Source organism: Camelus ferus, chromosome X, assembly GCF_009834535.1.
Source record: "Camelus ferus isolate YT-003-E chromosome X, BCGSAC_Cfer_1.0, whole genome shotgun sequence".
In the NCBI taxonomy this organism is placed as follows: domain Eukaryota; kingdom Metazoa; phylum Chordata; class Mammalia; order Artiodactyla; family Camelidae; genus Camelus; species Camelus ferus.
This window is the reverse complement of record NC_045732.1, coordinates 37,765,027-37,790,920: the sequence shown is the minus strand read 5'-3', so window position 1 is coordinate 37,790,920 and position 25,894 is coordinate 37,765,027. Positions and strand designations below refer to the sequence as shown.

At 49.6% G+C, this 25,894-nt stretch overlaps 1 long non-coding RNA gene across 2 annotated transcripts in view; it reads right to left on the bottom strand.

Annotated features, from left to right (window-relative positions):
* The window catches only part of LOC116662025, a 60,045-nt gene that overhangs the window by 19,484 nt on the left and 14,667 nt on the right, over positions 1–25,894 (bottom strand). The window contains exons 2-4 of one of the 2 annotated variants that reach the window (XR_004318003.1): positions 9,927–10,088; positions 9,111–9,223; positions 7,611–7,865 (exon numbers count right to left, since the gene is read on the bottom strand). This is a non-coding gene — a long non-coding RNA (uncharacterized LOC116662025). Of the gene's footprint in view, positions 1–6,609; positions 7,866–9,110; positions 9,224–9,926; positions 10,089–25,894 lie in introns of those variants that run through there. The other variant, XR_004318004.1, reaches the window with a different exon arrangement.

The window sequence follows — 25,894 nt, the reverse complement described above, 5'->3', positions numbered from 1 at the left end:
AATGCCAGGCACTGTTCTAAGCTCCACACCAATATTAACTCTTTTAATTCTCCTAATACCACTATGAGGCAAGATTGTTATTATCTTCATTTTACAGAGAAGAAAACTTAAGCACAGAGAGGTTAAGTAACTTATACAAGGTTGCAGAGCAAGTGACAGAGTTGGAATTGGAAAAGCAGTTTGATTCCAGAGCTTTGCCACTGTGTTCTGCTGAATTAAGATAATTTTTGTAACAACTGTTGCAAATGAGGTTGTCAGGGCCAAGGGGGAAGCTGGGACAGAGAGGGTGAATGGCTGAGTTTCAATGGGTGATAAGTGGCAGAGGTGGAAATTGACCTCTTTTCTCTGATTCCTAATCTAGTCCCCTTTCTACAAAGTAGAAGGGATGGGCCTTGAGAGCATCTCATGATAAATACTCACATTTGAGAGTCACTGCCACTAGTCTGGGTACCAGCCAGTAAAAACAGGGCGGGTAGTTGTTGTCAGGGAGACCTGGCTCCTGGGGAGGGGGACTGCTCCGTCGCTGGTTATGGGCTAACAGTGGTCGTGTAAATTTTCATTCTCAGTGAGTGTAACTTCCATGACTGATGGTCATAGGTAGAATTGCTTGGGCTTTAGATTTGTGGACCTGATGCCCATAAACCACATTTTCATATAGAATACATGTCTGAGGAGAAGCGGGCATGTTTTAATCTCGTGAGTTACGGCGCTGCCTCCCTCTAAAACCTCTGAGGCAGCCTCCGATGAGTGAAGAGGTTGCTGTGACAAGGGAAAAACCCACCCAATGCCTCCCAGCCTCGCTTCCCCGCTCCCTCCTCAGAGACCAGCATTTATTTACTCTGTAAGAGGGGAGGATGTTCTAATCGGTTTTTAAGGGCTCTTGCTGCCTCAGAGTGGCAAGAAGAGAAGCGAGGTACATACGCAATTTTGGCCTCTTCAGTCATGATTCCCAGTAGCTGTTGACAGCTGAGTGGTTCAGCAATGGATTTGGTTGCAAAGGATGATGGTGGTGGCGGTGCTGTGAGTGCGTGTATGTGTTTGTGCGCATGCGTGTGCCTCCTCACAACCAAGTCGGCTCTGCTTATCTGGTCTTCTCAATGCTGGGTAGCCTTGGGGCTGACCAAGTGGAGGAAAGAAGACGCGCTAGCTGGAGGGCTTCCAGAAGGATGAGGCTTGCCATAGATGGACAATGTGTCCACCAACAAAGAGCACAAGTCACCAACAAGCCTTGTGCCAGGAGGGGGCGCCGTGGAGGCACACCAGGTGGTTGAGGCTGGTGCAGGTTCGAACGCTGGCAGGTGCTGATTTGAAGGGGTGGATGATGGGTCCAGAACCAGGGGACAGACACATGCAGACGGGCTCGTGGGTGCTTGGCTGAGGACTGGGCCGAATGCCAGGAGATATGATACAAGAGGGCAGGACAGAAGCCAAGCCTGGACGTGAGCAGGTGATCAAGCAGGAAGATGTTGAAAGAAACACGGCGCAGGCAATAGGGAGGTGGGGGTAGATTCAGCGCCATGAAGCTGGGTGAGCTCACCTAGGGCACGGGTGTAGACAAGGAAGAGAAGAGCTGGGAGTGAGTCCTGGGGCACCACGAAGATGAGAGGCTGGGGAGGCAAGAAGGAAGAAGCAAAAGAGGCTAAGAAGGAGTGGCCAGAGAGATGAGCAAAGCCAGGAGAGGATGACACCCTGGGGGTCAAGTAAAGAATGCGTGACTTTAGGATTGAGGCATCACAAGTAACAGCACAACCACAAACGTTTCCCCAACAACAATAAAAATCCTTCTAAGGAGATCAGACTCCTGGTTTCCTTCTGCTTGGCTCAGCACTTCCCCGGCCTCCCCTTGTAGGCAAAGCTGCACCTAAGGCCCCCCCTCCCCCGCCACCTACCTTCCTTCCTTCCTTCCTTCCTTCCTTCCTTCCTTCCTTCCTTCCTTCCTTCCTCTCCCTTTTCTTGTACCTCCTCCTCCTTCTATTTCTCCTCCTTCCCCTGCCTCTTTCTTTCCTAACTTAATAATGCTTACTATACCTTCAATTTCTGTTGTACCTTAGAGTTTTTCAAACCCTCTGTCTTCATCGATTCGGGCTGCTGTGATATCACAGAAATACCACAGAAATTCCACAGGCTGGGTGGCTGATAAACAACAGAAATTTATTTCTCATGCTTTTGGAGGCTGGAAGTCCAAGATCAAAGTGCAACAGATTCAGCCTCTGATGGGTGCCTGCTTCTTCACAGACGGCCATCTTTTCACTGTGTCTTCACTTGGCAGAGGGGCAAAGGGTCTCTTTTATAAGGGCACTGATCTGATTCACCAGGGCTCCACCCTCATGACCTAATTATCTTCCAAAGGCACTTCCTAATATCATCACATCGGGGATAAGCTTTCAACATATGAATTTTGCAGGGGGGACACCAATATTCAGTCTATAGCACCCTCTCACACAAATGATCTCATCCAATCCTGACAACAACCCTCTGAGGCCAACGGAGCAAGTTTACCCTTCTCCTGTGACTGAGGGTCAGCCTTGGACAAAGGAAAATGAAGCAGGTGCTTACATGTCCCAAAGCTTATTCTCTTGGATCAGGGGTAGGGCTGTTCCCCTGCAGCTGTGGTGGACAGTTGGCAGTATGCCGACAGCTTTCCCCTTCCAGTGCCTGCCTCTCCCTGCTCCTGTGCCGTCTGGAGCGCTCTCTCTCCTCCATATGGGGGTGCACCAAGAAGGTGGCCATCTGCAAACCAGGAAGAGGGCCTTCACCAAGAACCAAATCTGGCGGCACCTCGATCTTAGAAGTTCTAGCCTCCAGAACTCTGATAAGTAAATGTCTGCTGCTTAAGCCACTCAGTTTATGGTATTTTATTATGGCAGCCCGAGCTAAGATGGTAGAGAAATGCCCCAGCCTCCCTGTCCTCTGGCGTGATGATTCTAAGGCATGTTCTGCATGGTTTCTGGGATGTACGCGGGGGACTTGAGTCCCAGTTGCCCACAGGGGTAATCTCATTAACGCCCTTTTTATTTGCTTTTCTCCCTTCTCTGCTCCCCTGCTGCGCTTCCTGGATCACCTCCCAATCAAACCAACTGTATCTGAGTCCTTTCTCAGGGTTGGCTTCTGGGGGTACCTATTACAGACTGAAAGTATGTGTCCCCCTAATTCATATGCTGAAATCTGACCCCCAAGGTGATGGGATTAGGAGGTGGGGCCTTTGGGAAGTGATTAGGTCATGAGGGTGGCGCCCTCATAATGGGATTCGTGCTTTCAGAAAAGAGACCTCAGAGAACTCTCTTGTCTGTCCCTCTATTTGAGAACACGGTGAGAAGATGGCTGTCTAAGAACCAGGAAGAGGGGCTCCATCAAAGAGAATCTATCAGGTGCCTTGACCTTCGACTTCCCGGCTTTCAGGACAGTGAGAAATGAATGCCTATTGTCTACTGTTTATAAGTCACGCAGCCCCCAGCATTCTATTCCAGCAGCCCAAATGGACCAAGACAGCACCGAAACTGACATGGAAGATGACCAACCTTATGGATGATCCTGAGAGACCAGCTCTGTGGCCCTGGACGGGGGTCGCCAGATTTTGCAAATAAATACAGGATGCCCAATTACACTCTGATTTCAGATAAACAATGGATACGTTTTTAGTATGTCTTACGCAATGTTGGGGGTATATTTATACTAAAAAATATTCGTTGTTTATCTGAACATCAAATGTACCTGGGCGTCCTGTATTTTATCTGGCAACCTGAACCATGGTTGGAAATAAGGGTGAACTAATTAGGAAACTGGAAATGATTACAGGGGCCTGGATTATGTGTGACTCTGGGCTGGATCAGGCAGATCTGTGAACCTTTAACCTTTGACCTATCTAATCCGGGAAACGTTCGCATCCCATCATCCCCTTGGGCACATATACAGCCGACCGTGAGGGCGGTGGGGGAGAAACGTGACCCAGAGAGGTTAAGCGGATGACCACGACCCTGGGGTCTGTCCCCTGAGGTGAAAACCTTCCTGGCCTTCGAGGCACTGAGCGTAAGAAGTTCCCCAGGTGGCAATAATAGGCAGAGCAGAGGCGGGGGGCGGCGGAAGTCCTGGGTCTGGGGCCTGCATGTCATCACAGAGCCAGCCGTCGAAAATGGAAAGTTTTAGTCACACCCCTTTCCTTGGCTGCCGTCTGTTTGACAACGGTGAAATCGTGCCACAGGGGGGCCCGGCAGACATGCTACTAGTCACTTCCCCAGAGAACCGGGGCCCTGCTGGCCCGAGGCCAGGCAGCTGCCAGCCAGCTGAGCTGGGGGCCTGACCCGGGTGGATTCAGGACTGTAGGCCTCATTCCGATCTCAGTGCATCACAGACACCAGCTCATTTAATACACTAACAACTTGATGAAGTAGGTGAAATCCCATTAGACAGATGGGGGCACAAACCGAGGCACATGAAGTCGCACAGCTTGGAGGCAGCAGATCCAGCGTCCTGACCCAGGCAGTGTGACAGCCGAGATGTTGCTCTCAGTCACAGTAACACATATCTCTGAACTGTTCCTCTGACCATAAAATAGGGTGTATAAAGGGCCCAGCGGAAGGTCAAGGCCAGGTGGAGTCTGGAGGTACCCATTCTTGATGCTATCGTCGTTTCAGCGTTACCCTCATCTTCCCTGGTTACCTGGAATGAACCATCCCAGGAGTGCTGCTGACTGCAGGGTGGCCAGGCAGCTCTGACTTCCCTCTGAGGACCCCCGGGTAGCTGAGATAGACTCTTCAATCCCTTGATCCTCACCGTGACTACAGTCACCCGGTACCTGCAACTTGCGGACCAAGAGTTGATCGCATGACCAGAAGTAGCTGCCGGGTCCCCTGGAAAAGAAGCGAGCAGTGGCAGAGGCACCTGCCACACGAGCTCCAGACAGCAGCAAATCAAACAGCCTTAGGTCAGGAAAAGAGCCCCTCTGCATTTCGGGGTTGATCAGAGCTGACATGAGGTCCTGGGGCTGCTTTTTTTTTTTTTTTTTTTTTTAAGCAGGGCTTGGATGAGAGCTGAATTCAGATGCTGGGCTAGGCAGCTAAAATAGAGTGCCCCCCATATTGCCTCTGGACTTACAACCAGCCACAGTGAAGTCCTGACTTGCAGGTTCAGAGCTCTCGGCTTTCTAGACGCACCCATCTGCCCTCTGCCTTGATTTTGCTTCAAGCTCCAGCATAGTGCTGACCAGAGCAACACAGGGGAAAGGACGGAGTGGACCCGTCTGTAGCAGATGCTGTCCACGCCCTGCCCTCTTCCTTCTGTGGGTGGGTTCAGGCTGTCTCCCAGCTGCCAGTATCCGCATCTCTCTGCGCAACAGCTTTCTAGAAACTGCACCACCACTCCACCCGTGTGCACAGAAGAATCCCCCACGCTCTCAAACACCCCCTTAGCCAATGACAAAAAGGAGTTGGTGTATAAATAGCCCAGCTCCATGGGATGCCGGGGGCGGGGTGTGTTCTGCACCAAGACTACTCAAAGTACGGTCCCTGGACTGGTGACAAACTGTGAAATGCTTATTCCTCATTCACTTTGAGATAAGTACACAGAGAGTCCTCCTTTCAGAATTTTTAGGGCAATTTGACACTGCTGGGACATTGGTACTGTGCTTTACGAAAGTATTCATCTACAATGGATTGATACCGACACCAAAAAACCTGGCCCTTGACCTGGATACCCTGAGAAGCACTGTTCTTGTTCTTTCTTACTTTTCCCACTGGGATGAAGCACCCGTGGCCCACAGCTGGCTTGATAACACACCCGTTATGGGCTGCCTTCTGTTCCCTGTCTCCCTTCCCTACTGCCCTGCCAGTGTTTCTTGCATTTCCCAAATAAATGACTCATTGCACTCATTTCTTTGTTTCAGGGTCGGCTTCTGGGGCAACCCAACCTCAGGCATCCTCCCTTGTAGAAGGCTGCCCCTGGGAGCTCCTTGACCTCTTCCCCAAGGAGTTAAGTAGCCCATTCGGGACAATAAGCTGATCTCCCCACTTCCACATTTCTTCCTGCTTCTGTGGCCTAAGGCCAAGGTCATTGCCCTCAGTGCCCTTGGCTTCTCCAGAGTCACACAGACCACCGGCTGGGGCTGACGGAAGACACACTTTCAGGCACTGGGCAGCCAAGAATTGCCGATATTCTGGTTAAGACTGAACGCCCCCCACTTCACCTCCAAGACTGGCTCTTCCAGGGCCAAGGCAGCTTTGAGGGAAAGGTCTGAGGCCTTCATTTATAGGCCAGAATGGCCAGTGAGGAAAACCTGTTCTTTTTCTGAAGCCACTTTTGCGCGCACGTGGAATGCTTTTGTTCAGCTACTAAGCGCCCAGGCACGGTCTTTTATGACCTGAATCATTTTCACGTGGCTCAGGGCCTCCCTGGAATCCTGCCCTCATCCTTCCGCCTGTTAGACGGTGCGCTCTATCTGGGGCTTGCTCCTTAGTTGTTTACGAATCTCTCAATCTGCCTGCTCAGGCTGAAAGAGGCCCCGCCGCCCATAAAACCCTGCAGTTCTAAATCATTCCTCTGTCTCTCTCAACTCAGGTCCTCAGGACTCCCGGAGCCCAGAATTAAAACCATCTTGAAATCTAGTTTTTACTTCTCCATCTAGCAATTGCTTTCCCTTTGGCTTTTTGGTGTGCCCGTGCAGGCACCTTGGACATCCCTGTTGGCCAGCAGCCTCCGATGCCCTTCCCTGCTCAAGGTACTCTGGCGTGGAACGATTCTCTGGAGGCTCTGGTACAAACGCTGCAGAGAGCATCCTCCTGGCCCGGCCCAGGCGGGGGTCAGCAGGGCGGCTGCGTGAATGCGCATGCTGGCACTTGTTTGTGATCGTGTTCAGTTTGGGGGTTGGGGGCTGCCGGCACGCATGGACATCCACTTAGAAATCCCTCGAAGTGCCACGGCTCGAGGTGGTGCGAGGAGTGTAGCTGTTTCAGACCGGCTGAGGAAAATGAACTGTGGTAAGTCAGAGCTCCGGAGAGCCAGCTTCGGAGGCCAGGGAGAGGCAGACGCCACAGCTGACTGTCTCGGTTTGAACTCTGGCTCTGCCTCTTGTTACCGGTGTGGCTCCGGCAGGTAGTCTAACTTCTCTGGCTTCACTTTCCTTTGCTGTGAAAGGCTGGAAGAGCACCTACCTTACGGGATTCTTCGGAGGATTTGATGAGTTAGTATTAATGAAAGATTATGCCCCATAATGTTAGCTCTACTTGTACTAGTCCTAGTACTCCTCCTCCTCCACCACCCAGTAATTTTAAGTAGAGAAAACAGGAACTAAAGTGGACTGCAAGGATCAGAGAAGGCTTCCTGGAGGAGGGGGCTTGAATTAGGCACAGAAGGATGGGAAGGAGGATGTGAATTGTGGTCAGAGAGCAGACGCACATGATGCATTCTCCAAAGATGGCAGCCAACAGTGTCTCCTAACCCACAGGCTCTTCCACACACAGTGTGACCTCAACACTCCTCTCGCAGAGAGGTGAGGTCTAGGTCCTTTCTCGTTGAACATGTGGGTGGGAAGCTTGTGGCTGCTTCAATCAGTAGAATATAGTGGAAGTGATCCTGGGGGACTTCCAAGGCTGTGTTGTAAAAGGAGACGCGGCTCCTACCTGTTCCTGACGCGCTGGCACCTGGAGCCCTGAGCTGCCGGATAAGAAGTCTGACTGCTCTGAGGCTGCCACGCTGTGAGGAGGCCCAAGCCACACGGGCTCCCTGTAGGAGGCATCTGGCCGATCGCCTTTGAGTCTTCCCAGCCCAAGTGCCAGATAGGTGGGTGAAGGAGCCTTCAGATGATTCCCAATTCCAGCCACCAGCTTCAAGTCCCCCTGAGCCTCGGAGCCTTCCCAGCTGAGGCTTCAAACATCCTGGAGCAGAAACAAACCATCCTCCCTAAGCCCTGCCTGAATCCCTGACCCACAGAATCCACACGCATAATAAAACAATTGTTGTTTAAGAGTTTGGTGTGGGCAGGGTTTCAAGACACTAACCAAGCACAGTGCAGTCCCTTCAGTGAAACAACTGCGGGGAGCCATCATCACCACTAGGAGAGGCAGCTAGAAGTTATTTGAACTTGGAAGAACCTCAGTGTCATTTGGCCTTTTACCTGCAGAGCTCCTTTCGTGTCCCTGGGTCGTTTAGTGGGAACAGCCTATGAGCTAACAGGGGTCCCCAGGGGACTCGGAGGAGAAAGTCTGGCCCCAGTTGTCCTGATCTCTTTTGCCACCGCCTTTTCAGGATTTTCCTGCCTTTGGCAGCCTTGGAGGCCCTCCTAGTGAGGCAGGAAGAGGAGCCAATAAATAAATTCACACGAAGGTGCTAGAGAGTGATAACAACTAATCCCTTCCAAGGGCAATTGCTCTTGGAAAAAAGGACAATCGAGCTCAAAAGAAGGAGTGCCTCGTGGAAGAATACCACTCTTTGGAGCTGGCCTGGGAGTAACTTATGGGCGGGGGCCCTGAAACTCTTCAACTCAGCCCCCTCTTCTGCTTTCCTGTGAGTCTGACTTTAAGCACCTTCCCCCAAAGGCTTTCAGATGCTTCTATTCATGGAAGCTCCATGAGGGAAGGGCTCTTTCTGTCTCTTCGGTTCATTGATGTATTTCAGAGCCTGACACGGAGTGTTGCTCTCTATGCATTTGATGAATGAATGAATGAGTGAATGAATGAAATCTCCCCTCAGGAACCTGGTTCTTGTCTGAAGTGAGACAAGCTCGGCACCTCCCCCCACCCCTCCAGTCTTCCCTGTGGCCTGCCTGCGATTGAGCTGAAAAATGATTTTTCATACACGTCGCCCTCATTATAACATCATCTCTCAGAGCGAAGCTCTCTGACCACCCTGAAGACCTGTATTTAATGTGATGAAAGGTGATTTAATGGAGTTGCGGAGAGCGAAGCAGAAAGCGGACAGCCGTTGCAGAAAAGCCGAGTAGGCTGTCCCTCCAAGGGGAAGAGGAAAAAAAAGGAAAGAAAGAAAAAGGGGAAAACATCCAACATCTTCCCCCAGAAGACACTAGAATAAGAAGACGCTTTGGTCAGCGCCATAAGCAGGCAAAAATGAAAGCCGGAGAAGCCCAGAGCGTCCCCCTCCCCAGCAGCAGATAACTAACTTACCATTTATTTACCTTGGAGCTGATTATGTCGTGGGTTGAGGCAGGCAGGGAGATTTTATTGACATTTGGTCTCCCTTCACACATTTTTGCGACAGGCAGACATCAGGGACCGAGCTGCAGGATATTAAAGGATTTGGAAAAGTTATCAAGGAATGGGACATATTTATCAAAGCCACAGTGATATTAGAAAGCTGGGCTGCTGCTACACCTGGGTCTGTTACTTGATTAAAAAAATAATAATGATTCATCCTCTGGCTGCCTTTTGCACCTGGGTGAATGCTGCGCCGTTCTCGGGACCACCCTCGGCCAGGGATTTGCACAGAAAGGCCCTCTTTGGGTCTGGCAGAAAATTGTGGGTGATCGATCACGCAGGTGGCTGGGGGTGTGCACCTGCACCCATGCTCGTGGAGGTGCGAGAAAGTCGTGCGTTCAGCGTGCAGCTCCTGTAGGGGTGCTACCTGACCACCCCTGGGTGGGGCCAGCATCCTCTGAGCATATTTTCTTTCCAAAAGAGGACTATTAAGACTTGGTTGAGTGACTGGAGGGTTGGAGCAGAAGGAGCCATGTGAGCCTAGCTGCCTCGACCACTGCATTTCTGGCGACTAGCAATTATGTAATACAGAAATGCTGCAACTTCCAACAACCAGCAAGTATGAATATACCACGAGTCACCTCTATTTATCTCTCCCCCAAATTTTTCCATATGAATTATTCAGTGTATGACTGTTTCAATATGTCTGTCTTTTTTTTTTAAAAAAAATGCTGGATGAACTTAAGCAGCAAGAGGAAGTGCCTGCATTGCAAAAATGATACCCACCTGCATATTTACCTTCAAAGGAAAATCTTGAATGCATTCACTCAGTTGAAAATATCATTAATAGCAAAGACTGACCAATGGCCACCAGGATCCAGGGGGTTAATCTGGGTTTTGCCATCTGATTCCAATCCATTCCGGCCTGGCTATAAATCGCTTAGATGTCTGGGTGATAAAAAGCAAATATAAATTTTCAAAAAATTTAACCTTGCATGGTATATAAAGAGAATACATAATATTCTCGGGCATAAATATGTCTCAAGACAAACTCATTGTGTATACCCAGAATACATAATGGATTTTACCGAGACATATATTTTTTTCCCCTAGCAAGAAAAAGCCAGAAATTCTGTCATAAACTGACCGTGTGGTTTCCACCACTCTGAGATGAGAGCTGTATCTCCCGCTCGGGGCTGTCCACACACACAAGGGACTGGGGATTTCTGAAGACTCTCAGTGCCCTTCTAGAATGACACAAAGTCCCGCTGAGGGAGAGGAAGTCTGGCTGAAGCTGGGAGATGGGAGACCTGGGGCTTTGGGGTGATTCTGGGGCACCTCTGGGCCAAATCATTGCATGTGATTGGGTTCCAATTTCTGCATCAGGAAAAGGAGGGGACCGATTGAGAAACTATTGATTTCTAAGACAGTGTTTCTCAAACTTCAGTGGGCAAGCGAATCCCCTGGAGTCTTGTGAAAAATGCAGATTCTGATTGGGTAGGTCTAGGGTTGGGCCTGGGAGCCTGCATTTCTAAAAGCCGGGCAGGCGGCGCTCATGCTGCTGATCTGAGGACCTCGCTGCAGGTAACCAGGGTCTGGGTTCCTTCCCAGAGCCCATGGTCTGAGGCAATGACTCCCACCCTTGGCTGCACATTGCAATCACCTGGGGAAGCTTCAAAAAATGCCACGGCCCAGCCCACGTCTCATACCAATTCCATCTGAATCTTTGGGGGTACGACCCAGGCAACAATATTTGTTCACATTTCCCAGGTGATTCCAAGGTGCAGCCAAGGTTGAATATACCTGGTCACAGGCTCCACGTGGCTTCCACACCTGGAGCCAGCTATTTGGAGGTTTGTCACCCCAGTAGGCTCATTTGTGACAATCCATTAAGTAGAGCAGAGGCAACTCACTGACGTGGCAGTCCGCATGGTGTGGCTGTGTCATAGGCTCACAGCGCCCTCCCTGCACAGGTGACGAGCCTGTTTGTCCAGGAGCCCAAGGCTAATGGGGTCCGTGGACTTTTACAGGGTAGCCAGCTGACGCCGGTGGAACTTTTTCTTTGCATTACTTTTTTACTAAAGGCCAGATTAGTGGTTGCAAATACAGGCGCCTACCCGGGCCCGAGCGGGCAGCACGAATCATAAATCAGAGCTAGTTGTTTGCGTATTTCAATACACAGGTGTGTTTTCCCTTCCTCAAAGAATTATGCTCTTTCACAATTTTCTTAAACCTCATGGCCATCTTTTCTTTTCCTTTCCTTTCTGGTAGAGACATGGGCACAAGATAAATATTAATCTACTCTATGAAATCATTAGGGCAAGTGAAAGGGTGGAGTCAGGCTCACATAGGGCCTGAGTTCTGTCCAAATACACGATACTTATACTTTTGCAAATGTCCAAAAGGGGACCTGGACAAGTGAGGGGTCCTGAAGTTTAAGCTTTATCAGCATCATGAGATGAAAGACAGCACAGGTGGAATCTTCACCACCCCTCAGACCAAAACTGTACCATAAAAATAAAAACAAACACCGATGAAATGGCTGGAGAAGTTGAATCCAAATAATTCTATGGAAAAGATGAAACTCTCTGCTTTTGTGACCTTGAACTGTAACAACAGCCATGAGTAAGACTCAACTGGCCTAGACCCTCACTACCCAAAGTGTGGTCCCCGGACCAGCAGCGTCGGCATCACCTGGGAGCTGCTTAGCTGCGCACAATCTCAGGTGCCACCCCTGATGCCGAATCAGAATCCGCAGCGCCATCTGATGGGTATGAATTCACCGGCTGAGGAAGCGTCACCGACTTAGAGAACGCAGTTGAAGAAAAAGGGAGGTAGCGCTCAGTTTTATTCATAAGTTCATTCCTTCCTTCCTCCCTTCATTCCTTTATGCATTCATTCAACAAGTATTCTTTCGGTGCCCTCTCTAGGTCGGGGGCTGTGACCTGCTAGTTAAATGGGATTCATAAAGAGACCCGCAGTGGTGATTAACCACCTGGCTTTTCCTGCCCCCTAGTTTCCTCTCCTTACTTCCCCCACCCCCAGGACACGCACCGCACATGCAGTGGGATCACTGGTACATGATGCTTCGTTGGGACAGGAGCCTACTTGTTAGACTGCAAACAGCCAGATGAGTGTGTGTGCGCTTGGATTCCTGAAAGAGCCTGGCGCAGGGTGTGCGGTTGGGTGCTGGGGAGGGGACATTCCCCAAAGTTCATTAACACTAGAGGACAACATCTTGCTTCTTTTGAGAGGGTGAGTCTTTGAGAGGCATGGCGAATGACTGCCCTGAACCTTAGCCCTGGGTCTCTCAGCCTCTAGGTAACGCCTCACTAGTCAATCCCCTGGTCTGAAATACAGGGGAGTGAAAGTTAAGAGTTTGGACTCCCAGATCTGATTGCTTAGAGCTGGGACTGTGGGCAAGTTAAGGTCACCCTCCACCTCCTTTTCTGTAACATGGGCGTGTTAATGATGTCCTTGGGAGTGTTGTGAGAATGCAGCCAAAGGGGAATGGAGGAAGTGAGCCCTATCCTAAACATGAGCTTCTGGGGCTGCTGAGGTCATATCAGTCACTCACAAGTTAGTATGAGTTAGATCTTACAGCGAGGCTTCGATGTGGTGCGGGGAGAGGGGTGAAGTTACCAGGGAGGGGCAACGGTTTTGAAGGAGGCTGGTCCAGAGAGCAGGGAGTGAGGTACCCTTTTCCTATTCAAGGAAGAAACAGCAATGCACAGAACTTCAAGGGCTAAAAGTTGTGCTGGTTACCTCCTGGCAAAGGCCAGCCCCTGGCGCCTTTGCTGCTAGCTGACTCTGTGTTTATCCAACGAAACATCAAACTCGTGTCCTCTCATTAACCCTTTGTTTCTTCTTTGTTCCTGATTTAGAACCCCCACACTCTGATTATTTTTAGAGCCGTGAGAAGTCAGAAGTCACTTGTGTTTACAGAGAGGCCCAGCCGCCTTCAAAGGCGGGAGGGGAGTGTTAACAGCACCCAGCTCTCTCCCAGGCCCCAGGCCCCACCCTTTGCAATACCTTCTGGAGCGCTTGGCTCAACAGAAGAAAAAACAGAAAGGAGAGAGATCTTTTCTGTCTCTTAGATGTTTACTTTCTCAGTTTCCCCTGTGACCTGTGTGAGTTAAAAAAAAAAAAAAGTACACACACAGACACACTCACACTTTTATGTTTTTCCCTGCAAAGTGGGGAGAACAGGCAGCCCCCCCGCACGAGTCCATGTTTGGGAAGTCTGGGCCTTCCTGCCAGCCCCCACCACCCACACTCCTTTTCTTCTAATTTCTCCTCAGAACACCAACCCGCCGCCTTCAAACCGGGCCAGGGCTGAGGCCTCGAGCCCCTCTAGGAATGATGGGTGCCCCTCAGTGGGCAATTCCAACCAGACCCCAGTCTTCCCCATTTGAAGAGCCGCTGTCTTAGTATGTCTCATCTCTGTGACCCAAAGTTCCTGCTTTCGTGCTGTGGAATCAGGGAGCTTGGAGGTTCTGGATCCATCACCCTCACCTCCCCAAATGAGGGCACCATGGCCCAGAGAGCGGAGAGGTTTTTCCAAGGTCTCCAAGTGTCACCGGGGCTCCTTCTGACCCCCTACAGGGCCCTTCCCACGGAACTGAGCTTGCTGTCACCCCCTCGGCCCTTTGAAGTGCTACTAAATGAAGCCACTTGGAGCACGTGGGGAGCAAGGGACAGCAACTGAGGCGATGGTGGCGTATGAATTCCCACTACTTGGAAAGGTAGGATCCAAGTTCTGATCTGGTTTCTTTTGAGCTCTCCTAGGCACTTGTGCCCGGACTCTTCTGCTGTTTTTTTGTTGATGTTGTTCAGAGAGGCAGTAAGTAGGCTCTGCTTAAATTATGGCCATGCTGGGAACACATTTGGGCGGCTGGATGTGACCAGAAGATTCTATCACTTGGCTTCATGGTGATGTGTCTACATTGCGCCAGGGCAAGAGCACAGAAATAACAGTCCTGTAGCTCTGAGACTATGTGAAAAGACCCACACACGTGCGCGCGCACCCCCCCCCCACACACACACACTCCTTTACACACACGCATGCTCACGTTCACACACTCATGTACTAACACACAGCTCGCACGGCTGTATGTTCCCCTCCCTCCCACTCCCACCCACACGTGCATAATTTGTGCAGGGAGGCTGTCTCCTCCAGATTTGAGGGTCTAGGTCACAAAATATCAGCCTCTGAAATGGAATCTAATAAAACCTACTTGGAATCTATGACTTCAGTTATCTGCAGAATCTTCCAAGAAGTGACCCCATCCTGGGCACCCTTGTAAGTGTTTTCCATGTCAGAAACCCTTTAAGCTGAGCTGCGTTTTCTGCCACACAGTAGCTTTGCAGTCTTGGACAGTAGCTTAAATCTTAGTGCCTCTGTTTCCCCATTTGTAAATTGAGAGAATAATGTCCAGCTCTTGGTATTGTATGTGTCTGGTAGGGGATTCACAGATGATAATAAGATGCTGGCTATAAACACACCCAAACTGTTCCTGATCTGGGGGGAAAGCACACCAAACGTTGGTTCTTTCCCCTCTTTCTGATATTGAGAATGTTTATAAGTAATATGTTGGGGTAATATGTTGGACTTCCCATCTTATTATCTCAATAACTTGCTCTGTGATTTGGGGCAGGTCATGCTCTTCTGTTTCAGTTTCATCATTCATTCATTCAGGCAGCCAATATTTAAGGAGTGCCTACTGGGGGCCAGTCACCATTTTAGATGCTGCAGATCCTGCACTAAATAAAACAGACCAAATTTTGGGCCTCATGGAGTTTATAAAGTGATCTAATTACTTATAACACAACCAAGATAATGTATCTCTTAGCAGTCTTCATACAGTATAAAAGAAAAGGTTGTAAAAATGTGTCAGTCTTAATACATCTAGAAAGGTGCTAAAAGTCTGTTCAATTCTCTATGCTAGGATTCTTGTTTCTAAGGTATATCTGTTAGGAATCTTTGGGTTTTAAGTGATAGAAAATTTAACTTAAACTAACTTAAAACCCAAATGGAATTTATTGGCTCACATAACTGGAAAAAAAAAAAAGTTGAGCAGAAATGTGGGCTTCAAGCAAAGTTTGATCCAGCAGCACAAATCATTCTACCAAGGACGTGGTTTCTCTTTTCTCTCTTCTCTGAATTATGCCATGTTGGTTCCAACCCCCACTTGCTCCAGGACTTCCCTTATGATAACAGAATGCCACTCAGCACCAGTTCTTAAGCATCTTCACAGCACACTGCCCACAAGGCTTTCTCTAGTCTCACCCAATTTCTCCTCACATTTTATTGACCCTGCCCCTGGAGGTGGAGGGGAGGTCCACCCTGACCAATCAGTCTGGCTGAAAGTAAAGGAGGGGTCCCCAAGGGAAAAATCAGGGTCCCTTTGCTGCAAGAATGAGGAAAAGCATGCTGGGGAGATAACCAGAGCTGGACTGTCTCACACGAATCCCAAGCACATGCCCACGGCACCAACAAAGCAGGAGTGGAAAAAGGTGATTGTTAAAAGAAGCTATTTGATTTTTAATATGTATATTTTTAAAGCACTGAAGTTGTCATAATGGGAAAAACTGGAACAGTGTTTTCATCGCAATTTCATTGTTTTATAGTTGAATATTACTTTTATTTTGAATAACACATGGAATGGTGCCGGCACTATAATATTTTCAGTGCTTGGAGGTTCTAAAATCTTAATTTAACCCCTGTAGGCAATCAGTCAGGTGAAGCTCTGATTTCTAGTGTAGTGTTCTGGGTTCTTTGATAGCAGGACCACTGGAAAGGGGTAGGGATTAGTAAAGTGGTTTTTGTTTTATCCATCAGGTTCTTATGAGTCTGGTTAGTGGAGGTCAGTCCTTCAAAGACATTATCTCTGAGAGAACTAAAAGCATTGATTTCTGGACCTGCCATGATGAGGCCCAGGCCTCCACCAAGGTGATCATAGGCAGAGACAGATCCTGAGAGAGCTGTCTAACATACTCTTTCCTCGTCACTCTCTTGGTAACCATGGAACTCCCACTTAATCAAAAGGAGGCTCAATAGAAGAAAGTCTGGAAAGGAATATAGCCAATGCTTAGCAGTGATTATCTTTAGGTGATGAGATATGGATGATTTTCATTCATTTATTCCTTCATTCAATATTATTCCCATATTCACTGATGGCCAACATTGTGCCAGGCACCATTCTAGACACTGAAAGTTGAATAGAGCATAAAGCAGGAAAAGAACCCTACCTTCAAAGAGCTCACATTCAAGTGGAGAGAGATAGATAATTAACCAAACGAGTAAGTAAAATCTAGTATGGCAGATGCTGATAAGGCTAGGAAGAAAGAGACCAGGGGAAACGAATGGGAAATCGAAGGAGGAGTGACATTGCAAATCTAAATACGTGTCCAAGGAAGACCTCACTGAGAAGGTGGCACTTGAATAAAGGTATGAAGAAAGCTTGGGAGTGGGCCACGTAACTGCCTGCGGGAAGAGTGCTCCAGGTAGGGGAGATAGCCAGTGCAAAGACCCTGGGGCAGGCTGTGCCAGGCATGTTGCAGGAATAGTAAGGAAGCCAGTGTGGTTGGGGCAGACCTGTGGCAGTGGAAGAGAGAATAATAGATAAGGTCAGAGAGGCCAGGGAGAGTGGGGCTGACAGTATGGGCTGCACAGGCCATTGGAAGGACTTCAGCTTTTACGCGAGATGGGGAGTATTGCAGTTACAAGCAAAGAGTGACTGGATCTGGTTAGTGCTTAAAGAATGCCTCTGGCCACTCTGTTGAGAATGGGCTACAGACAGGCCAGGGCAGGAGCAGGGAGACCCATCAGAAGGCTGCTGTGAAAACAGATACTATTATGGTTGGAGTGGGGGTGGTGGGAAGTGGCAGTGGAAGTGGTAAGAAGGGGTCAGTTCTGGATCTACTTCCTTCTTTATTCATGTTTCTCTATTTCCCACGTTGCCCTCAACAAGCACGTAGGGGAAAAGACAACCCAAAGCTGGATGCATTTCTTCCAGTGCGGATGGCTACAAGTCCCCTTGCTCGTGCGAATGTGGAGAACCCTGGTCCCAGGGCACCCAGGGCAAGCTATGTGACCCACCAGAGCCAGGCCTGCAGCCCCTCACCACCCCCTCCTCCGGCCGCTCCTTCATACCTAGGGCGGACCTCCAGGCACCACATCTAGCCCTCCTGCTCCCTTCCAGGTTCCAGTGACCCATTTCCCCAGTGAGAGGGTCCCCCCTGGGGAAGGTCACCTTTGAGCAGAGATGGGAACTGGATCTCTCACAGCACCTTGTCTCTCAGCCTCCTCAGAGGAAATGATGGAGCCAGGAGGAAGAGATGTGGTGACAACTGGGGGCCTGGTCCACGGGTCATGTGAGTCTAGGGAACACTGAGCAGCGGAAACGGCCCGATGTGTGATGGGCTCCTGTGAGGGCTGTGTCTAGCCACGGTTCCTCCCCTTTGCTGTCCAGCTGCCACCCACACAGAGATGGGTCAGCCATCCCCTGACAAGGTTGATCCTGGAGTCCCCCTTCTCTGCTAGGGGCAACCAGCCAGAGCTGGGCTGTCCTGCATGGACACTAGCCACGTGTGGCTTTTGAAACTGAAATATAAATTAAGAGTAAATAGAATTAAAAATTCAGTCCCTCAGTCTCACTAGCCACACTTCAAGTGTTCAATAGGGATAGGCGGCTGGGGGCCACCACATTGGACAGCACGGTTCTAGAATACTTCCATGATTGTGGAAAGTTCTGCTGGGCAGAGCTGAGTTAGAGGGTGGGACAGGCGGTTTGACATTCCCCGGCTGTTGTCCACAGCAAACTGGCCATCTACCAGAAAGGCCGGTAGTGTGGGGCTGTGCTGTCAGGCAATTCTTCTCGCTACCGGTTCATACCTCCCCATCCTCCCCTGGACCAACTCAATGGTCTCCTCCTCTGTGAATGACTCACTGCAGCCCTGAGCTCCTGCACCACGTGCCATATGCAAATAATATTCCACACTCGGAATTGCCTATACAGTTGAGCCTTAAACAACACTTTGAACTGCATAAGGTCCACTTATACACGGATTGTTTTCAATATACAGTTGGCCCTCTATATCCACCAATGTAGTACCTGCAGATAAGGGCTGACTTTAAGGGACTTGAGCATCCCAGGGTTTCAGTGTCTGTCAAGGGGTCCTGGAACCCATCCCTGTTGGATACCGAGGGCCGACTGTAATTATACACATTGCTCTCTGGCCCATGTGACTGCCAATGTCCTGAGGTCAGGGGCTGCATCTTATTCAACTGGATGTCCCCAAAGTTTAGCACAAACCTGGCAGTAAATGTCTGTGGCCTTCTAGGTTACAAAGCCCACTCTCCCTCCAACTACACGGCTGTGTGTCTTCGCCCAGGTCACTTCACCTCTCTGGACTCCAGTTGTGTCATCATTATAATGTGGGTGCCTAAGCCTGCTGATATTGTTGGGGGATGCAGTCAAAAGCATGCAGAAGGTTGACAGAAGCTTCTTTGGGTGTGATATCATACTATAAAGAAGTAGGTAAAGGATTAATCCAGTAGCAGATGAGTTCCTCCCAAACACAGGCTGTGTGACCTTGAGCAGTGCATCTAACAGCTCTGAGCCTCTCAATTCTCACCAGGAAACAGGAAATAGAGTTATGGGGATCACAGTGCCGGGCACAAGGCCTGGCAGATCATAAGGGCGAATACCCAATAAACCCAACTGAGCTGCTAACCCAGGCTGGTGGTCCTGGGACAGCCCCAGGCAGGGCTTGAAGCTGGAATCCCCTCCCAGGGCATGGCAGGCTGCCTCCCCGATGTGTTCTCCCCAGCGCACTTGGCGATGGCGATGAGCATAACTCATCCCCGCTTGCAGTTAATTGCTGGTGACATTTTGAAGACGGCAGCCGGGCGTTGGCTTTGCTGGCAGCAGGGTGGTTTTAAAATGCTCACTGGATGTCGGGCTCCCCCAAAATACAAACTAGAATTGCACGTCCCACCTGAGAGCAGAGACAGTCATGTGAGTGAGATGTGGGGGCGCTCAGATCTCCTCCCCAAAGGACTGTGAACGGCAGTGGCCGGAGGGGGTCGTCTGTCTTCCCTGGGGGGACACGCGGAAAGGGTGGGCCAATTCGCCACAGACAGGAGCGTTTCGTGGGAACTTAGGGATTAAAATTCCACACGCCTGGAATCAATATTCTATGCTCGTGTTATAATTCACTTTGCGAGGGAGAGGACGCAGCTCTCAGAATTCCTGGGTGAAGTAAACCACATAGCCCAGAGATTAAGAGGATTTCCGTGCTTATAAATCGCACCCGGCGGTGGGTGGGGTGAGAGTGGGGAGGAGGAGGGAGGGAGGTGGGGAGGGGGGCAGGGGAGGCCCAGCGGAAGGCTCAGAGTCCCACTGAGGTTGGCAACGTTTTGTGGGAGCCTGACACGCCGCACTGAGCATCAGCCCAGTGTGATGCTGCTGATGGAAACGACATAAAAGGTGGCCCGGAGAGTTTGGCTTCACTAAAGCAGCCCTTATCAGGACCGACTAAAGTCATACACAGCCGAGGCCTCTCTCGGCACCAACATCATCTCCTGCATCTATAAAGGAAAAATGAAAATATTTGTGGAATATTTTTCCCCTTAGACTTATGACTGAGTGTCAGCTTGGTTTTGTTCTGCTGCGAGGAAAGCAATGCAGATGAAAGCTCTAGAACGTTCCAGGCCCTTTCACCCGGGGCCCAGACAGTTTGGGCTGACAGCTGCCTGGGCCCCCAGTCATCTCCTTCCTCCTCCCCAACACCGCTTTCACTTGGAGAGAGAAACCGGTGGAAGCTTCAGAGCTGGCGGGAGTCCCGTGTCCCTGGCAGGCTGGGGCGGGCTCCCTCCAGCCAACTTGGTCCTCTCCCCTCCAGGGCTGTGATCGAGCGCCGGCCCGCCTCTCTTGGTGTCAGCCGGTTCCCTAATGGCTAACAGTTGATGACACCGAATCAGCCCGATGACTGGGCATGATTAAAAGGCGCCGCTTCTTAGGCAGGCCTGGGGATCATGGCCCAAGTGCAGAATTAGTTTGCAGCTCCCCAGGGAGGGGGCCCAACGCGGCAGGAGAGAAGCCCCCACTCCCGCTAAGGAAGCAGAGGTAATAACTAATAACCTCCCCTCCGCCCCGCCTTCCCCTAACCTTGTCATGAACCGTGCTTGTTTTGTTCAGAGAAGTGCTCGTGCAACCAGTCTCACTTTAATGAAAAGCAGACCCCCGCTCACCGTTGCCCCTCCTTGGGCAGCAGAGATAAAAACCTAATGGCATGTCAGATCCTTGATGGCAAACCCGCCAGGAAAACAAAATTATCAGGGTAGAGCGGAGGCAGCGGACCGTATCTGCTTTTGGACCATAAAATAACATAACCTGATGACCCCCTCATTTGCTGAAGGGGCGCCTGGCTGGAAACACGGAGGCCTCTTGCACAAGTTTCCACTGCCTGCCTGCCGCGGCCGCAGCCCTGCTCTCCGACAACCTTGCTGTCTGGCTCTTCTTTTTCCCTCCCCTCAGGCATTTCAGCCCTCATTTCAATATCCAAGGCCTGAGCCCTTGGTGACAACAGTTTATCACCACACAAATGGTGAGGCTCTGACAGGAAGAGGTCCGAAGAAGGGTTCCTGTGTGCACGTACATGTATGCGCGCGCGCACACACACACACACACACACACACCCTACTCTATGCCGAAAAACAAAATGCCCAAACTATCTCCATCAGATAGCAAAGTCGAACCACCCCTTACCTATCAGGCCACTGAAGGACTCTCTTGACAATTCATACAATGACATTTAATTGCCTCCAAGAGATGTTTTGAAACAAGTTCCCAAATGGAAGAATTATGAAAGCCTTTTAAAAACAACCCTCTTGTCAGATGAGCATAAGGATCCCAGAGAACTTTCTCAAGTCATGAGGCTGGCTGCCAGGGCTGTTTTTCTCTTCCTTTGTCTCTCGCTCTGTCCTTCCCGCCTTCCATCATTCACAAACATTTACTGAACACGTACCATGAGCCAAGGCCCAAGACAGGTTCTGGAGAAACCTCCCTGGGCAACACAGAAATAGTCCCTGCTGGATTTCTGGCCACCTGTCTTGGCAGAGGATTTCTGGCCACCTGCTTCTCGCCCCTCAACATCCAATAAACTTTCTTCCCCAATCATAAAATCCCCATTATCTAGCTGGGTGCTTGGATCTCCAGAATAAAAATTACATGTCTCAGCCTCCCTTGCAGCTAGATGTGGCCATGTGACTAAGTTCTAGCTAGTGGGATATAAGCAGAAGTATAGTGTGAAGCCTCCTGGAAGTGTTATGAAAACAAGAGAGGCCTACCATTGCCTGCATCTTCCTCTTGGGGGTTGGAGTATGGATGTGATGGCTGGAGTTTAAGCAGCCATAGAATACCATGAGGTGGAAGTCATGTACACAGGTTGGTGGAGGAGCAAGATAGAAAGATCCTGAGATGGTGGAACCACTTTGGAAAAATGACAGTTTCTTCATATTTACACTACACTCAGCAATCTGACTCCTAAGTATTTACCCAAGAAAGAGGAAAATCTGAGTCCACCCAAAGATTTGCAGACAAATGTTCATAACAATTTTTTTCATTATAGCCCCAAACTGGAAACAATCTCAATTTCCATCAACAAGTGATTAAACAAATTGCAGTGTATTCATACAATAGAATACTACTCAGCAATACAAACTGAGACATACCACATGGGTTAATCCCAAAAGTATTATGCTGAGTGAAAGAAACTGGACACAAAGGAATACATACTGTATGACTCCATTTATATAGAACTCTGGAACAGACAAACCACTCCCTCGCTGGTGACAGATGTCAAGAGAGTGGTTGCAGGGAAAGGGGCACGAATAAACTTTCTAAGATGATGGAACTGTTCTATATCTCAGCTGTGTTGTTGATTACGTGGTGTATACATTTGTCAAAACTCATCAAACTGGATACCATCAGGATCTGTGTATTTTACCACATTCAAATTATATAATACTAATAATGATAATAGTAATAGCCTCAATCCTGTTGACTTTGTGAAGCCACCCTTTCAGCCTTGGACTGCCACCCCTGAACCTTATTTACACAAGAAGGAAAATTCAACCACTCTTAGTTGGCATTTTCCGTCACTTAGAGCTCATCTACCCTGACAGCGCCAGGTCTTCTCCGCGCCACTCACTGATCACGCATGCGGCTGACTCATCTCTCTGCTCTGGGCAGTGAAGTCAGTGCAGAAGCTGGTCCTAGGAGCCAGGGTACAGGCTCTCCTTTAGAAAAGTCTCTCCCTGGTCCCTGTTTTGGGGTCTCCCAGCCAGAACCCACAGCCAAGGCTCCTCTTGGACTCAGCTTTTGCAGCAAATCCTTCCCCTCACACCTGGCAGCCCACTCAGCAAGAGGGATCCCACCTTGTAAGGCTCACTTGGGTCAGCCGATTGTTCTCGAATGCTGGCGCTAGGACTATTCTTAGCATACCGCCAATCCCCAGGAGGCTCTGAGGATGCATGAGGCTGAGTAACAGCTGCATCGCGGCTATTACCAGCGCTATTATCATCATCATTATCGCGGGGATGCGGCTTTTGTGGTATGCCAATCAGGGGATGTTTGGGGGCCTTTTTCATAATTGGAAGAACTGGTCCAGGACATGCGTGGGTTTCCATTCGGAATGGGAGTGACCTAGGGGAAGTATGTTTCCTTGTACCCAGTAGGGGCTGGCATTTCTGGCAGGTCCAGGAGGCAGCTGCCTGCCTGGAGGAATTTCAGATTGATCCTCTGTCTTCCCCTCCTGACCTTCTCAGCCCTGCCACCTCTGCCTCACCAAGCAGTCCCCTCATCTGCAACCACAAATTCTACACTTAGAGATTCATTCCTTTGACTTTATCTTTTCTTGGCCATTAAAAGGCAACTCCTCTTGCTGTGGTTCCTAGAATTAGACTTTTCCTTTTTTTTTTTCATTTTCCCTTTTAAACAAAGGAAGTGGATAAATAAAAGTCAGCAGGAGAGGGCATTAGTATGGAGGTAAGAGCATAGAGAAAAGGGAGGTGGGGTGAAGTGAGTGAGGACAAAGCAATAAGGAGAAAGATGAGTGCTTCCTGCATGCCCAGTGTGTCCTGGGTGTTGGCACACGTGATGCGCTCAGGGTAGCCCTCTTTCTGAAGTTTTATTTCACAAACACTTGGTGCTTACTCTGTACCAGGCACTATAGCAAGAACTGTACAAATGTGACTCATTTAAGTCTCATAGGGGGAGGGTATAGCTCGGTAGAGTGTGTGCTTAGCAGGCATTAGGTCCTGGGTTCTATCCCCAGTACCTCCATTAAAAAACAAACAAACAAACAAACAAACTTAATTACCCCCTCCCCACAAAAAATAAAAATAAATAAATAAAATGTTTTTAAAAATCTCAGAATGACCTCTGAAGCAGTATACTAGCCACATTTGATGGAGGGGGAAACTGAGGCTCGGAGAGATTAAGGAACTCGCTCCAAGTCACATGACAGGTAAGTAGCTGAGCTGGGATCCCAAGCCCAGCCGGCCACCTGGCTGCAGAAGCTGTTCCCATAAGAACTTCTGCATAACCCCCCCAGGTAGCAAGTTACTGCTTCTTCATCACTGGGTGAGCCTAACTGCCCAGATAGCTTGCTTTTTCATTCAGACAGTATTTCCTCACATAGATACTTCAAGAGCCATCTTACTATTATAATTTTCTTTCCACAATATGTTTTCAGTTTCAGGATACATCTGCATATTCCCAGGGTTTCCTTTCCCTCCCAAGAGAGTCTCCCAGAGGAAAAAAGATGTAGTATCTGTTTCCTTTAGAAAAAATGGCTAAAGCAAAACACAAGAACAAAAACCCCCAATGAGGTGATGTTGTGACGTCTGGGTGGCTCAGACACTGGGACCCAGGGCACAGCCCTGGAGGCCTCTGAGACACGTTTCCTGTGATTTTAGGGTGAGGATCCTTAAATTACAAGGGGAAGAAACCTGAAAATATTGTTCCACTATTGTTCATCACAGCCACAGGCAAAGAGAGGAGGAGATATAACCCTGAGAAGTGCAGAGGACAAATCTCTGAGTGGTTTTGACAGAAGAAAAGCCAGTGTGCATAACAATCTTTCATATTTGTTGCTCTGACTGTGGAAGATGCTGGAAGCTGTCGGCCCCAGCACTGGCCCGCCTACAGACTGGGGCAGTTGGGAGCCTGCCAAGGCGGGGGTGGGGCTGAGATTTTAGAGAACAGCACCTGGAGTCTTTTTTTTTTTTTCCAGAGAAATGAAAACCACATGTGTAACTGAGGAGAAGCCTGCCGTTCCGTGGAGAATCTCCTACTCATACCTGAGCGGAATGGAAATCCGTGAACTTTCGCGTCCTTATGCTAATGACTGTGGTGTTTCATTGTTGGTGGAGGTCACAGGAAGAGCCGGTCCTGCTTGGGAAAGATGAAGGCAAAGAGGACCAGGCACCCCCCCCCCACCCCGGGCTTGGGCAGGGATGGGACAGAATCAAAAGGACACAGACTTTTGGGGAGGGCAGGGAAAAGGCTGGGCTCTGACTAAAACGAGACAGTGTTCCAGGCCTGGGGGTCTAATGGCATCCATGGCTTCTCGCCTCCATAGCTTTCTACTCCATGACTGGGGCTCCTGATTTCTGACCTGAAGGCCTAGCCTTTCCTCAGGGTTGGGATCAGGGGTCAGTCCAGGCCAGCAGCCCACTGGAGCCTTCCCTGAAACACCACTGCCCATCTGTAGCCATACCAGCTTGGCCTAGAGTCTCTCAAAACTTGATGGCACAGAACCCCACAGCCCATCACAACCCTGGAACCTCTTAAGACTCCCCCATCCGTGAGACCTTGGCTGTATGTCACCACTGTCAGAGCTCAGGGGACCTTTCTATCCCTTTTTATAGCTGGTTCCAGCACCTAGTGCCTGCCCCGTTCAGTGCAGTTCACCAGTGGCCCGGACCCAGCCTGTCCCATGCTAGGGAGCCCTCTTTCTGGCTCTCTGGGGTTCTGGACAGACTGAACTCATGTGTGAATGGGCATCTCCACCCACCCAACCATGTGCTACAACGCTGCACATGCCTTATCTCAAGGGATCACCAGACCTTCCTCCAAGGTAGATGTCATTATTCCTGTTAAAACAGTCTGGGTACCTGGGGCTCTGATGACAGAGATCACAAGCTCAGACTCTGTTAGGGCTCCTTGCAAGTTCTTTCATTTCTTAAACCTGCAGGAACCACATGATTTCCAAGGTCTGTATCAGTAGCCTAAATTCATACCAATTTGCTGAGTCGGTACAAAGTACAAAAACAGAAAGACATTAACCAACCCTACAACCCTTTAGACCATGTCAACAGATCACCCGTAGCCTCCACTGCAGAAACATTTCATTCAATCTTTGCAGTTTCTCCCCAAAGAGTAGGAATGCCCTTCTATCATTTAAAAACAGATGGAAGCCTGGCATGATTTTCCTTCCAGCCGGGACAATGGATTCACCTGAGCCGAGCACTAGAGAGGGCTGGTTAATCTTCATCCAAGAAACAGATCTTGAACACCCCTGGGTGAATGAGCTGCGGTACACCACGGGGTCTGCAGGGACCCAGCCTGGAGGGGAGAGAGGCGGGCCAATGACAATTACACTGCAGTGTGTGAGGGTGTCCCTGAGGCCTCAGGATTCTCTACAGGCAGAATGGTAACAATCAGGGTTGGAGGGGGGGCGGT